Source organism: Arachis stenosperma, chromosome 5 (assembly GCF_014773155.1).
Source record: "Arachis stenosperma cultivar V10309 chromosome 5, arast.V10309.gnm1.PFL2, whole genome shotgun sequence".
Classification (NCBI taxonomy): domain Eukaryota; kingdom Viridiplantae; phylum Streptophyta; class Magnoliopsida; order Fabales; family Fabaceae; genus Arachis; species Arachis stenosperma.
In genome coordinates, this window is record NC_080381.1 from 39,013,913 (window position 1) to 39,028,387 (window position 14,475).

Consider the following 14,475-nt stretch of genomic DNA (forward strand, 5'->3'; position numbering starts at 1 on the left):
TCTGAATGGAGCATCATAGGTATCTTCTATGATGGTCTGTCTGAACTATCCAAGATGTCATTGGACAGCTCTGCTGGAGGATCTCTTCATTTGAAGAAGACACCTGCAGAAGCTCAAGAACTCATTGAAATGGTTGCAAATAAACAATTCATGTACACTTCTGAAAGGAATCCTGTGAACAATGGGACGAATCAGAAGAAAGGAGTTCTTGAGATTGATACTCTAAATGCCATACTGGCTCAGAATAAAATATTAACTCAGCAAGTCAATATGATTTCTCAAAGTCTGTCTGGAATGCAAGCTGCACCAGGCAGTACTAAGGATGCTTCATCTGAAGAAGAAGCTTATGATCCTGAGAACCCTTCAATGGAAGAGGTGAATTACATGGGAGAACCCTATCGAAACACCTATAATCCTTCATGGAGAAATCATCCAAATCTCTCATGGAAGGATCAACAGAGACCTCAACAAGGTTTCAACAACAATAATGGTGTAAGAAACAGGTTTAGCAATGGCAAGCCTTTTCCATCATCTTCTCAGCAACAGACAGAGAATTCTAAGCAGAGCCACTCTGACTTAGCAACCATGGTCTCTGATCTAATCAAAACCACTCAAAGTTTTATAACTGAAACAAGGTCCTCCATTAGGAATTTAGAGGCACAAGTGGGATAGCTAAGCAAGAAAATTACTGAACTCCCTCCTAGTACTCTTCCAAGCAATACAGAAGAGAATCCAAAAGGAGAGTGCAAGGTCATCAACATGGTCGAATTTGGAAAGGAGGAAGAGGCAGTGATCGCCACTGAGGAAGACCTCAATGGACGTCCACTGGCCTCCAATGAGTTCCCTAATGAGGAACCATGGGAATCTGAGGCTCACACTGAGACCATAGAGATTCCATTGAATTTACTTCTGCCATTCATGAGCTCTGATGAGTATTCTTCCTCTGAAGAGGATGAATATGTCACTGAAGAGCAAGTTGCTAAATACATTGGAGCAATCATGAAGCTAAATGACAAGTTATTTGGTAATGAGACATGGGAGGATGAACCCTCTTTGCTCACCAAAGAACTGGATGACTTGACTAGGCAGAGATTACCTTAAAAGAGGCAGGACCCTGGGAAGTTCTCAATACCTTGTACCATAGGCACCATGACCTTTGAGAAGGCTCTGTGTGACCTAGGGTCAAGCATAAACCTCATGCCTCTTTCTATAATGGAAAAGCTAGGGATCTTTGAGGTACAAGCTGCAAGAATCTCACTAGAGATGGCAGACAATTCAAGAAAACAAGCTTATGAACTTGTAGAGGATGTTCTGGTAAAGATTGAAGACCATTACATCCCTACTGATTTCATAGTCCTAGAGACTGGGAAGTGCATGGATGAATCCATCATCCTTGGCAGGCCCTTCCTAGCCACAGCAAAGGCTGTGATTGATGTTGACAGAGGAGAATTGATCATTCAAGTGAATGAAGAATCCCTTGTGTTTAAGGCCCAAGGATATCCCTCTGTAACCATGGAGAGGAAGCATGAAGAGCTTCTCTCAAAACAGAGTCAAGTAGAGCCCCCACAGTCAAACTCTAAATTTGGTGTTGGGAGGCCACAACCAACTTCTAAGTTTGGTGTTGAACCCCCACATTCAAACTCTAAGTTTGGTGTTGGAAGGTTCCAACATTGCTCTGAGTATCTGTGAGGCTCCATGAGAGCCCACTGTCAAGCTACTGACATTAAAGAAGCGCTTGTTGGGAGGCAACCCAATGTTATATTTATCTATTTTCCTTTGTTATTTTATGTTTTCTGTAGGTTGATGATCATGGAAAGTCACAAAATCAATTGAAAAAGCAAAAATAGAATGAAAAATAGAAAGAAAAATAGCACACCCTTGAGGAAAAGCTTGCTGGCGTTTAAATGCCAGTAAGGGTAGCAAATGGGCGTTTAACGCCCAGTCTGGCACCATTCTGGGCGTTTAACGCCAGAAAGGGGCACCAGACTGGCGTTTAACGCCAGGAATGGGCAAGAAGATGGCGTTAAATGCCAGAAATGGGCACCAGCCCGGCGTTTAACGCCAGAATTGGCAAAAGGAGCATTTTTGCTCACCACTTGGTGCAAGGATGACTTATCCTTAACACCTCAGGATCTGTGGACCCCACAGGATCCCCACCTATCCCACCACTCTCTCTCTTCTTCACCCATTCACCAATCACCTCAACACCTCTTCCCCAAAAAAACCCCTCACCTATCCAATCCCACCATTCTCTTCACCACTCACATCCATCCTTCATAAAACCCCACCTACCTCACCATTCAAATTCAAACCACTTTCCCTCCCAAACCCACCCATACATGACCGAACCCTACCCCTCTCCCCACCCTTATATAAACCCATCTTCACTCCTTTATTTCCACACAACCTAACCACTACTTCTCCCCCTTGGCCGAACCACAAAGTCACCTCCTTCTCCTCTATTTCTTCTTCTCCTACTCTCTTCTTTCTTTTTTTGCTCGGGGATGAGCAAACCTTCTAAGTTTGGTGTGGTAAAAGCATTGCTTTTTATTTTTCCATAACCATTTATGGCATCTAAGGCCGGAGAAACCTCTAGAAAGAGGAAAGGGAAGGCAAAAGCTTCCACCTCCGAGTCGTGGGAGATGGAGAGATTCATCTCAAGGGTGCATCAAGACCACTTCTATGAAGTTGTGGCCATGAAGAAGGTGATCCCCGAGGTCCCTTTCAAACTCAAAAAGAGTGAATATCCGGAGATCCGACATGAGATCCAAAGAAGAGGTTGGGAAGTTCTTACCAACCCCATTCAACAAGTCGAAATCTTAATGGTTTAAGAGTTCTATGCCAATGCATGGATCACCAAGAACCATGATCAAAGTGTGAACCCGGACCCAAAGAATTGGCTTACAATGGTTCGGGGGAAATGCTTAGATTTCAGTCCGAAAAATGTAAGGTTGGCATTCAACTTGCCCAAGATGCAAGGAGATGAACACCCTTACACTAGAAGGGTCAACTTTGATCAAAGGTTGGACCAAGTCCTCATAGACATTTGTGAAGAGGGCGCTCAATGGAAGAGAGATTCAAGAGGGAAGCCGGTTCAACTAAGAAGGCATGACCTCAAGCTCGTGGCTAGGGGATGGTTGGAGTTTATCCAACGCTCAATCATTCCCACTAGTAACCGGTCCGAAGTTACTATAGACCGGGCTATCATGATTCATAGCATCATGATTGGAGAGGAAGTAGAAGTTCATGAGGTTATAGCCCAAGAACTCTATAAGGTGGCAGACAAGTCCTCTACCTTGGCAAGGTTAGCCTTCCCTCATCTCATTGGTCATCTCTGTTATTCAGTTGGAATTAACATAGAGGGAGACATCCTCATTGATGAGGACAAGCCCATCACTAAGAAGAGGATGGAGCAAACAAGAGATCCCACTCATCATGAAATCCCTAAGATGCCTCAAGGGATACACTTTCCTCCACAAAACTATTGGGATCAAATCAACACCTCCCTAGGAGAATTGAGTTCCAACATGGGACAACTAAGGGTGGAGAACCAAGAACATTCCATCGTCCTCCATGAAATTAGAGAAGATCAAAGAATCATGAGAGAGGAGCAATAAAGGCAAGGAAGAGACATTGAGGAGCTCAAGCACTCCATAAGATCTTCAAGAGGAAGAACAAGCCGCCATCACTAAGGTGGACCCGTTCTTTAATCTCCTTGTTCTTTATTCTTCTGTTTTTCGAATTTTTTTGCTTATGTTTATCTATGTTTGTGTCTTATGATCATTAGTGTCTTAGTATCTATGCCTTAAAGTTATGAATGTCCTATGAATCCATCACCTTTCTTAAATGAAAAATGTTCTTAAATGAAAAAGAGAAGAATTGCATGAATTTTGAATTTTATAACAGATTAATTATTTTGATGTGGTGGCAATACTTTTGATTTCTGAATGTATGCTTAAACAGTGCATATGTCTTTTGAATTTGTTGTTCATGAATGTTGGCTCTTGAAAGAATGATTAAAAAAAGGAGACATGTTACTGAGGATCTGAAAAATCATAAAAATGATTCTTGAAGCAAGAAAAAGCAGTGAATAACAAAAAAAAGGAAAAAAAGAAAAAAGAAAAAAATAAATAAAGTCATGATCCAAGGCAAAAAGAGTGTGCTTAATGGTGCGCGAAATTGTGAACAATACTTTTTCACAACTCTCATAATCCCCGGTAATGGCTCCAAAAACGTGGTAGCTCAATACCATGGCATTACACAACTTCGCACAACTAACCAGCAAGTGCACTGGGTCGTCCAAGTAATAAACCTTACGCGAGTAAGGGTCGATCCCACGGAGATTGTTAGTATTGAAGCAAGCTATGGTCATCTTGTAAATCTTAGTCAGGCAAACTCAAATGTATATGATGATGAACGAAAATAACATAAAAGATAAAGATAGTGATACTTATGTAATTCATTGGTAGGAACTTCAGATAAGCGCATGAAGATGCCTTCCCTTCCGTCTCTCTGCTTTCCTACTGCCTTCATCCAATCCTTCTTACTCCTTTCCATGGCAAGCTTAAGCAAGGGTTTCACCATTGTCAGTGGCTACCTCCCATCCTCTCAGTGAAAGCGATTGCATATGCTCTGTCACAGCATAGCGGAATTCATCTGTCGGTTCTCAATCAGGCCGGAATAGAATCCAGTGATTCTTTTGCGTCTGTCACTAACGCCCCGCCCTCAGGAGTTTGAAGCACGTCACAGTCATTCAGTCATTGAATCCTACTCAGAATACCACAGACAAGGTTAGACCTTCCGGATTCTCTTGAATACTGCCATCAGTTCTCGCCTATACCACGAAGACTCTGATCTCACGGAATGGCTGGCTCGTTTGTCAGGCGAGCACTCGGTTGTCAGGCGATCAACCATGCATCGTGTTATCAGGAATCCAAGAGATATTCACTAAGCCTCAGATGCTTGTAGAACAAGAATGGTTGTCAGTCACCTTGTTCATGAGTGAGAATGGTGATGATTCGTGACAATCATCACCTTCATTAAGTTGAAGAACAAGTGATATCTTGGACAAAGAACAAGTGAAATTGAATGGAAGAACAATAGTAATTGCATTAATACTCGAGGTACAGCAGAGCTCCACACCTTAATCTATGGTGTGTAGAAACTCCACCGTTGAAAATACATAAGCATAAGGTTTAGGCATGGCCGAATGGCCAGCCTCCCAAAGTGATCAAAAGATCTAAAGAAAAAGGTTCCAAAGATCCGAAGATTTTTAATACAATAGTAAAAGGTCCTACTTATAGAAAACTAGTAGCCTAAGGTGTACAGAAATGAGTAAATGACATAAAAATCCACTTCCGGGCCCACTTGGTGTGTGCTTGGGCTGAGCAATGAAGCATTTTTCGTGCAGAGACTCTTCTTGGAGTTAAACGCCAGCTTTGGTGCCAGTTTGGGCGTTTAACTCCCATTTGGGTGCCAGTTCCAGCGTTTAACGCTGGGATTTCTTGAGGTGACTTTGAACGCCGGTTTGGGCCATCAAATCTTGGGCAAAGTATGGACTATCATATATTTATGGAAAGCCCAGGATGTCTACTTTCCAACGCCGTTGAGAGCGCGCCAATTGGGCTTCTGTAGCTCCAGAAAATCCACTTCGAGTGCAGGGAGGTCAGAATCCAACAGCATCTGCAGTCCTTTTGAGTCTCTGAATCAGATTTTTGCTCAGATCCCTCAATTTCAGCCAGAAAATACCTGAAATCACAGAAAAACACACAAACTCATAGTAAAGTCCAGAAAAGTGAATTTTAACTAAAAACTAATAAAAATATACTAAAAACTAACTAGATCATACTAAAAACATACTAAAAACAATGCCAAAAAGCGTACAAATTATCCGCTCATCACAACACCAAACTTAAATTGTTGCTTGTCCCCAAGCAACTGAAGATCAAATAAGATAAAAAGAAGAGAATATGCAATGAACTCCAAAAACATCTATGAAGATCAGTATTAATTAGATGAGCGGGGCTTTTAGCTTTTTGCCTCTAAACAGTTTTGGCATCTCACTCTATCCTTTGGAATTCAGAATGATTGGCTTCTTTAGGAACTCAGAATCCAGATAGTGTTATTGATTCTCCTAGTTAAGTATGATGATTCTTGAACACAGCTACTTATTGAGTCTTGGCCATGGCCCAAAGCACTCTGTCTTCCAGTATTACCACCGGATACATACATGCCACAGACACATAATTGGGTGAACCTTTTCAGATTGTGACTCAGCTTTGCTAAAGTCCCCAATTAGAGGTGTCCAGGGTTCTTAAGCACACTCTTATTGCCTTGGATCACAACTTTATTTCTTTCTTTTTCTTTCTCTTTTTTTTTTCGCTTGCTTCTCTCTTTTTTTTTGTATTCACTGCTTTTTCTTGCTTCAAGAATCATTTCTTTGATTTTTCAGATCCTCAGTAACATGTCTCCTTTTTCATCATTCTTTCAAGAGCCAACATTCATGAATCACAAATTCAAAAGACATATGCACTGTTTAAGCATACATTCAGAGAACAAAAGTATTGCCACCACATCAAATTAATTAAACTATTATAAAATTCAGAATTCATGCAATTCTTTCCTTTTCAATTTAAGCACGTTTTTATTCAAGAAAGGTGATGGATTCATAGGACATTCATAACTTTAAGGCATAGACACTAAGACACTAATGATCACAAGACACAAACATGGATAAACATAAGCATAAAATTCGAAAAACAGAAGAATAAAGAACAAGGAAATCAAAGAACGGGTCCACTTTAGTGATGGTGGCTCTTCCTTCCTCTTGAAGGTCCTATGGAGTGCTTGAGCTCCTCAATGTCTCTTCCTTGTCTTTGTTGCTCCTCCCTCATGATTCTTTGATCTTCCCTAATTTCATGGAGGAGAATGGAGTGTTCTTGGTGCTCCACCCTTAGTTGTCCCATGTTGGAACTCAACTCTCCTAGGGAGGTGTTTAGTTGCTCCCAATAGTTTTGTGGAGGAAAGTGCATCCCTTGAGGAATCTCAGGGATCTCATGATGAGTGGGATCTCTTGTGTACTCCATCCTTTTCTTGGTGATGGGCTTGTCCTCATCAATGGAGATGTCTCCCTCTATGTCAACTCCAACTGAATAACAGAGGTGACAGATGAGATGAGGAAAGGCTAACCTTGCCAAGGTGGAGGTCTTGTCCGCCACCTTATAGAGTTCTTGGGCTATAACCTCATGAACCTCTATTTCTTCTCCAATCATGATGCTATGGATCATGATAGCCCGGTCTATGGTAACTTCGGACCGGTTGCTAGTGGGAATGATTGAGCGTTGTATGAACTCTAACCATCCTCTAGCCACGGGCTTGAGGTCATGCCTTCTCAATTGAACCGGCTTTCCTCTTGAATCTTGCTTCCATTGTGCGCCCTCTTCACATATGATTGTGAGGACTTGGTCCAACCTTTGATCAAAGTTGACCCTTCTTGTATAAGGATGCTCATCTCCTTGCATCATAGGCAAGTTGAACGCCACCCTCACACTCTCCGGACTAAAATCCAAGTATTTCCCCCGAACCATAGTGAGATAATTCTTTGGATTCGGGTTCACACTTTGGTCATGGTTCTTGGTGATCCATGCATTGGCATAGAACTCTTGAACCATCAAGATTCCGACTTGTTGAATGGGGTTGGTAAGAACTTCCCAACCTCTTCTTCGGATCTCATGTCGGATCTCCGGGTATTCACCCTTTTTGAGTGAAAAGGGGACCTCGGGGATCACCTTCTTCAAGGCCACAACTTCATAGAAGTGGACTTGATGCACCCTTGAGAGGAATCTATCCATCTCCCATGACTCGGAGGTGGAAGCTTTTGCCTTCCCTTTCCTCTTTCTAGAGGTTTCTCCGGCCTTGGATGCCATGATGGTTATGGAAAAATGAAAAAGCAACGCTTTTACCACACCAAACTTAAAATGTTTGCTCGTCCTCGAGCAAAAGAAGAAAGAAGAGAGTAGAAGAAGAAGAAATGAAGAAGAGGGAGATGGTGGTGTGTTCGGCCAAAGTGGTTTGAATTTGAAGGGTGAGGTTGGTGGGGATTTATGAAGGATAGATGTGAGTGGTGAAGAGAAAGATGGGATTTGATAGGTGAAGGGTTTTTGGGGAAGAGGTGTTGAGGTGATTGGTGAATGGGGGAAGAAGAGAGAGAGTGATGGTGGGGTGGGTGTGGGTCCTGTGGGGTCCACAGATCCTGTGGTGTCAAGGAAAAGTCATCCCTGCACCAAATGGCATCAAAATTCACGTTTTGAGCCATTTCTGGCGTTAAACGCCGGGCTGGTGCCCATTCCTGGCGTTTAACGCCAGGTTCTAGCCCTTTTCTGGCGTTTAACGCCAGTCTGGTGCCCCTTTCTGGCGTTAAACGCCCAGAATGGTGCCAGACTGGGCGTTAAACGCCCAACTGCTAGGCTTACTGGCGTTTAAACGCCAGCAGCATCTTCCTCCAGGGTGTGCTATTTTTCTTCCTATTTTTCATTCTGTTTTTGCTTTTTTCATTGTTTTTGTGACTTCTTATGATCATCAACCTACAAAAAAGATAAAATAACAAAAGAAAATAGTTAACTATAAAACATTGGGTTGCCTCCCAACAAGCGCTTCTTTAATGTCATTAGCTTGACAGAGGACTCTCATGGAGCCTCACAAATGCTCAGAGCCGTGTTGGAACCTCCCAACACCAAACTTAGAGTTTGAATGTGGGGGTTCAACACCAAACTTAGAGTTTGGTTGTGGCCTCCCAACACCAAACTTAGAGTTTGACTGTGGGGGCTCTGCTTGGCTCTGTTTTGAGAGAAGCTCTTCATGCTTCTTCTCCATGGTGACAGAGGGATGTCCTTGGGCTTTAAACACCAAGGATTCTTCATTCACTTGAATGATCAACTCTCCTCTATCAACATTAATCATAGCCTTTGCTGTGGCTAGGAAGGGTCTGCCAAGGATGATAGATTCATCCATGCATTTCCCAGTCTCTAGGACTATGAAATCAGTAGGGATGTAATGGTCTTCAATCTTCACCAAAATATTCTCTACAAGTCCATGAGCTTGTTTTCTTGAATTGTCTGCCATCTCTAATGAGATTCTTGCAGCTTGCACCTCAAAGATCCCTAATTTCTCCATTACAGAGAGGGGCATGAGGTTTACACTTGACCCTAAGTCACACAAGGCCTTCTTGAAGGTCATGGTACCTATGGTACAAGGTATAGAAAACTTCCCAGGATCCTGCCTCTTTTGAGGCAGTTTCTGCCTAGACAAGTCATCCAGTTCTTTGGTGAGCAAAGGGGGTTCATCCTCCCAAGTCTCATTTCCAAATAACTTGTCATTTAGCTTCATGATTGCTCCAAGGTATTTAGCAACTTGCTCTTCAGTGATATACTCATCCTCTTCAGAGGAAAAATACTCATCAGAGCTCATGAATGGCAGAAGTAAGTCCAATGGAATCTCTATGGTCTCATCTTGAGCCTCAGATTCCCATGGTTCCTCATTGGGGAACTCAGAGGAGATTGGTGCACGCCCATTGAGGTCTTCCTCAGTGGCGTCCACCTCCTCTCTTTCCTCTCCATTTTCGGCCATGGTTATGGCTTTGCACTCTCCTTTTGGATTTTCTTCTGTATTACTTGGGAGAGTACTAGGAGGAAGTTCAGTAACTTTCTTACTCAGCTGACCCACTTGTCCTTCCAAATTCCTAATGGAGGACCTTGTTTCAGTCATGAAACTTTGAGTGGTCTTTATTAGATCAGAGACCATTGTTGCTAAGTCAGAAGTACTCTGCTTAGAACTCTCTGTCTGTTGCTGAGAAGATGATGGAAAAGGCTTGCCATTGCTAAACCTGTTTCTTCCACCATTATTGTTATTGAAACCTTGTTGAGGTCTCTCTTGATTCTTCCATGAGAAATTTGGGTGATTTCTCCATGAAGAATTATAGGTGTTTCCATAGGGTTCTCCTAGGTAATTCACTTCTTCCATTGAAGGGTTCTCAGGATCATAAGCTTCTTCCTCAGATGAAGCTTCCTTAGTACTGCCAGGTGCATTTTGCATTCCAGACAGACTTTGAGAAATCAAATTGACTTGTTGAGTCAATATCTTGTTCTGAGCCAGTATGGCATTCAGAGTGTCAATCTCAAGAACTCCTTTCTTCTGATTAGTCCCATTGTTCACAGGATTCCTTTCAGAAGTGTACATGAATTGGTTATTTGCAACCATTTCAATTAGTTCCTGAGCCTCTGTAGGCGTCTTCTTCAGATGAAGAGATCCTCCAGCAGAGCTATCCAAAGACATCTTGGATAGTTCAGAGAGACCATCATAGAAAATACCTATGATGCTCCATTCAGAAAGCATGTCTGAGGGACATTTTCTGATTAATTGTTTGTATCTTTCCCAAGCTTCATAGAGGGATTCTCCATCCTTCTGTCTGAAGGTTTGGACTTCCACTCTAAGCTTACTCCATCTTTGAGGTGGAAAGAACTTTGCCAAGAAGGCATTGACTAGCTTTTCCCAAGAGTCCAGGCTTTCTTTAGGTTGAGAATCCAACCATATTCTAGCTCTGTCTCTTATAGCAAAAGGGAATAGCATCAGTCTATAGACCTCAGGGTCAACCCCATTAGTCTTGACTGTGTCACAGATTTGCAAGAATTCAGCTAAGAACTGATGAGGATCTTCCATTGGAAGTCCATGGAACTTGCAATTCTGTTGCATTAGAGAAACTAATTGAGGCTTAAGCTCAAAGTTGTTTGCTCCAATGGCAGGGATAGAGATGCTTCTCCCATAGAAATCAGGAGTAGGTGCAGTGAAGTCACCCAGCACCTTCCTTGCATTGTTGGCATTGTTGTTGTTTTCGGCTGCCATGGGTTCTTCTTCCTTGAAGAATTCGGTCAGGTCCTCAACAGAGAGTTGTGCCTTAGCTTCTCTTAGCTTCCGCTTCAAGGTTCTCTCAGGTTCAGGGTCAGCTTCAACAAGAATGCCTTTGTCTTTGTTCCTGCTCATAAGAAAGAGAAGAGAAAAAGAAAATTTGGAATCCTCTATGTCACAGTATAGAGATTCCTTGAAGTGTCAGAGGAAAAGAAAAATAGAAGAAAGAAGGTAGAAGAATTCGAACTTGATGAGATAGAGTTCGAATTGTGCATTAAGAAGGAGTAGTACTCCATAAATAGAAGGATGTGAGAGAGAGGGAAGAGGATTTTCGAAAATTAAATTAAGAAGATTTTAAAAATATTTTGAAAAATTGATTGATAATTTTCGAAAATTGAAAGTGGAGGAGAAATCAAGTGATTCTTGAAAAAGATTTTGAAATTAGAAGTTAAAAAGATTTGATTGAAAACTATTTTGAAAAAGATGTGGTTGAGAAGATATGATTGGTTTAAAAAAATGTGATTGAGAAGATATGATTTGAAAACAATTTTAAAAGATATGTTTTGAAAATAATTTTAAAAGATTTGATTTTGGAAATTAGTGACTTGCCTAACAAGAAAAGATATGATTCAAACATTAAACCTTTCTCAACAGAAAAGGCAACATACTTAAAATGTTCAATCAAATCATTAATTGTTAGGAAGTATCTTTGAAAAAGAAAAGAAATTGATTTTGAAAACATTTGATTGAAAAGATATGATTTGAAAAAGATTTGATTTTGAAAAACTTTGAAAACTTGAAAAAAAATTGATTTTGAAAACAAAATCTTCCCCCTAGCACCATCCTGGCGTTAAACGCCCAGAATGGTATACATTCTGGCGTTTAACGCCCAAAATGCTACCTCTTTGGGCGTTAAACGCCCAACCAGGTACCCTGGCTGGCGTTTAAACGCCAGTCTGTCTTCTTCACTGGGCATTTTTGAATGCTCAGCTTTTTCTGTATAATTCCTCTGCAGTATGTTCTGAATCTTCAATTCTTGGTATCATTGACTTGAAAAGACACAAATTAAAAATATTTTTGGATTTTTAATAATCAAAATGCAACAAGAGTCAAATAACAATGCATGCAAGACACCGAACTTAGCAGTTTGTATACTACTGACACTATATGAGACACATAAACACTCAAGCCAAAAGAATTCAAAGATCAGAGTAAGAAATCATCAAGAATTACTTGAAGATCCTTAAGACACATGAATGAATGCATGCAATTGACACCAAACTTAAGATGAGACACTAGACTTTAAGCAAGAAACATCAAATATTTTTGGTTTTTTATGATTTTGTAATTTTTTTTTTTGTGTTTTTCGAAAATTAAGTGGAAAAAGATATCAAAATTCTTAATGAGAATTCCAGGAATCAGTGCAATGCTAGTCTAAGACTCCGGTCCAGGAATTAGACATGGCTTCACAGCCAGCCAAGCTTTCAAAGAAAGCTTCGGTCCAAAACACTAGACATGACCAAAGGTCAGCCAAGCCTTAGCAGATCACTGCTCCAAAAGCAAAATTGATGAAAATCAACAAGCTCTTGTGGTGATAAGTTGAAACCTCGGTCCAATCAGAGTAGACATGGCTTCTCAGCCAGCCAGATTTCAACAAATCATCATGAAACTCTAGAATTCATCTTCAAGAATTTCGAAAAAAATAAATACCTAATCTAAGCAACAAGATGAACCGTCAGTTGTCCAAACTAGAACAATCCCTGGCAATAACGCCAAAAATTAGTGTTGTTGCCGGATCTTGGCACTGATGTTACCAAAAGCTTGCTCAAAACTTGAACAATCCCCGGCAACGGCGCCAAAAACTTGGTGCGCGAAATTGTGAACAATACTTTTTCACAACTCTCATAATCCCCGGTAATGGCTCCAAAAACGTGGTAGCTCAATACCATGGCATTACACAACTTCGCACAACTAACCAGCAAGTGCACTAGGTCGTCCAAGTAATAAACCTTACGCGAGTAAGGGTTGATCCCACGGAGATTGTTAGTATTGAAGCAAGCTATGGTCATCTTGTAAATCTTAGTCAGGCAAACTCAAATGTATATGATGATGAACGAAAATAACATAAAAGATAAAGATAGTGATACTTATGTAATTCATTGGTAGGAACTTCAGATAAGCGCATGAAGATGCCTTCCCTTCCGTCTCTCTGCTTTCCTACTGCCTTCATCCAATCCTTCTTACTCCTTTCCATGGCAAGCTTAAACAAGGGTTTCACCATTGTCAGTGGCTACCTCCCATCCTCTCAGTGAAAGCGATTGCATATGCTCTGTCACAGCATAGCGGAATTCATCTGTCAGTTCTCAATCAGGCCGGAATAGAATCCAGTGATTCTTTTGCGTCTGTCACTAACGCCCCGCCCTCAGGAGTTTGAAGCACGTCACAGTCATTCAGTCATTGAATCCTACTCAGAATACCACAGACAAGGTTAGACCTTCCGGATTCTCTTGAATACTGCCATCAGTTCTCGCCTATACCACGAAGACTCTGATCTCACGGAATGGCTGGCTCGTTTGTCAGGCGAGCACTCGGTTGTCAGGCGATCAACCATGCATCGTGTTATCAGGAATCCAAGAGATATTCACTAAGCCTCAGATGCTTGTAGAACAAGAATGGTTGTCAGTCACCTTGTTCATGAGTGAGAATGGTGATGATTCGTGACAATCATCACCTTCATTAAGTTGAAGAACAAGTGATATCTTGGACAAAGAACAAGTGAAATTGAATGGAAGAACAATAGTAATTGCATTAATACTCGAGGTACAGCAGAGCTCCACACCTTAATCTATGGTGTGTAGAAACTCCACCGTTGAAAATACATAAGCATAAGGTTTAGGCATGGCCGAATGGCCAGCCTCCCAAAGTGATCAAAAGATCTAAAGAAAAAGGTTCCAAAGATCCGAAGATTTTTAATACAATAGTAAAAGGTCCTACTTATAGAAAACTAGTAGCCTAAGGTGTACAGAAATGAGTAAATGACATAAAAATCCACTTCCGGGCCCACTTGGTGTGTGCTTGGGCTGAGCAATGAAGCATTTTTCGTGCAGAGACTCTTCTTGGAGTTAAACGCCAGCTTTGGTGCCAGTTTGGGCGTTTAACTCCCATTTGGGTGCCAGTTCCAGCGTTTAACGCTGGGATTTCTTGAGGTGACTTTGAACACCGGTTTGGGCCATCAAATCTTGGGCAAAGTATGGACTATCATATATTGCTGGAAAGCCCAGGATGTCTACTTTCCAACGCCGTTGAGAGCGCGCCAATTGGGCTTCTGTAGCTCCAGAAAATCCACTTCGAGTGCAGGGAGGTCAGAATCCAACAGCATCTGCAGTCCTTTTGAGTCTCTGAATCAGATTTTTGCTCAGATCCCTCAATTTCAGCCAGAAAATACCTGAAATCACAGAAAAACACACAAACTCATAGTAAAGTCCAGAAAAGTGAATTTTAACTAAAAACTAATAAAAATATACTAAAAACTAACTAGATCATACTAAAAACATACTAAAAACAATGCCAAAAAGC

General features: G+C 41.3%; 1 non-coding gene across 1 annotated transcript; it reads left to right on the forward strand.

The window, feature by feature from the left end:
- The first annotated feature begins 10,383 nt into the window (after positions 1-10,383).
- LOC130983627 (small nucleolar RNA R71) lies at positions 10,384-10,491 on the forward strand. Its single transcript, XR_009087609.1, has one exon. It is a non-coding gene; the product is annotated as a small nucleolar RNA R71 (small nucleolar RNA).
- The last annotated feature ends 3,984 nt before the right edge of the window (positions 10,492-14,475 follow it).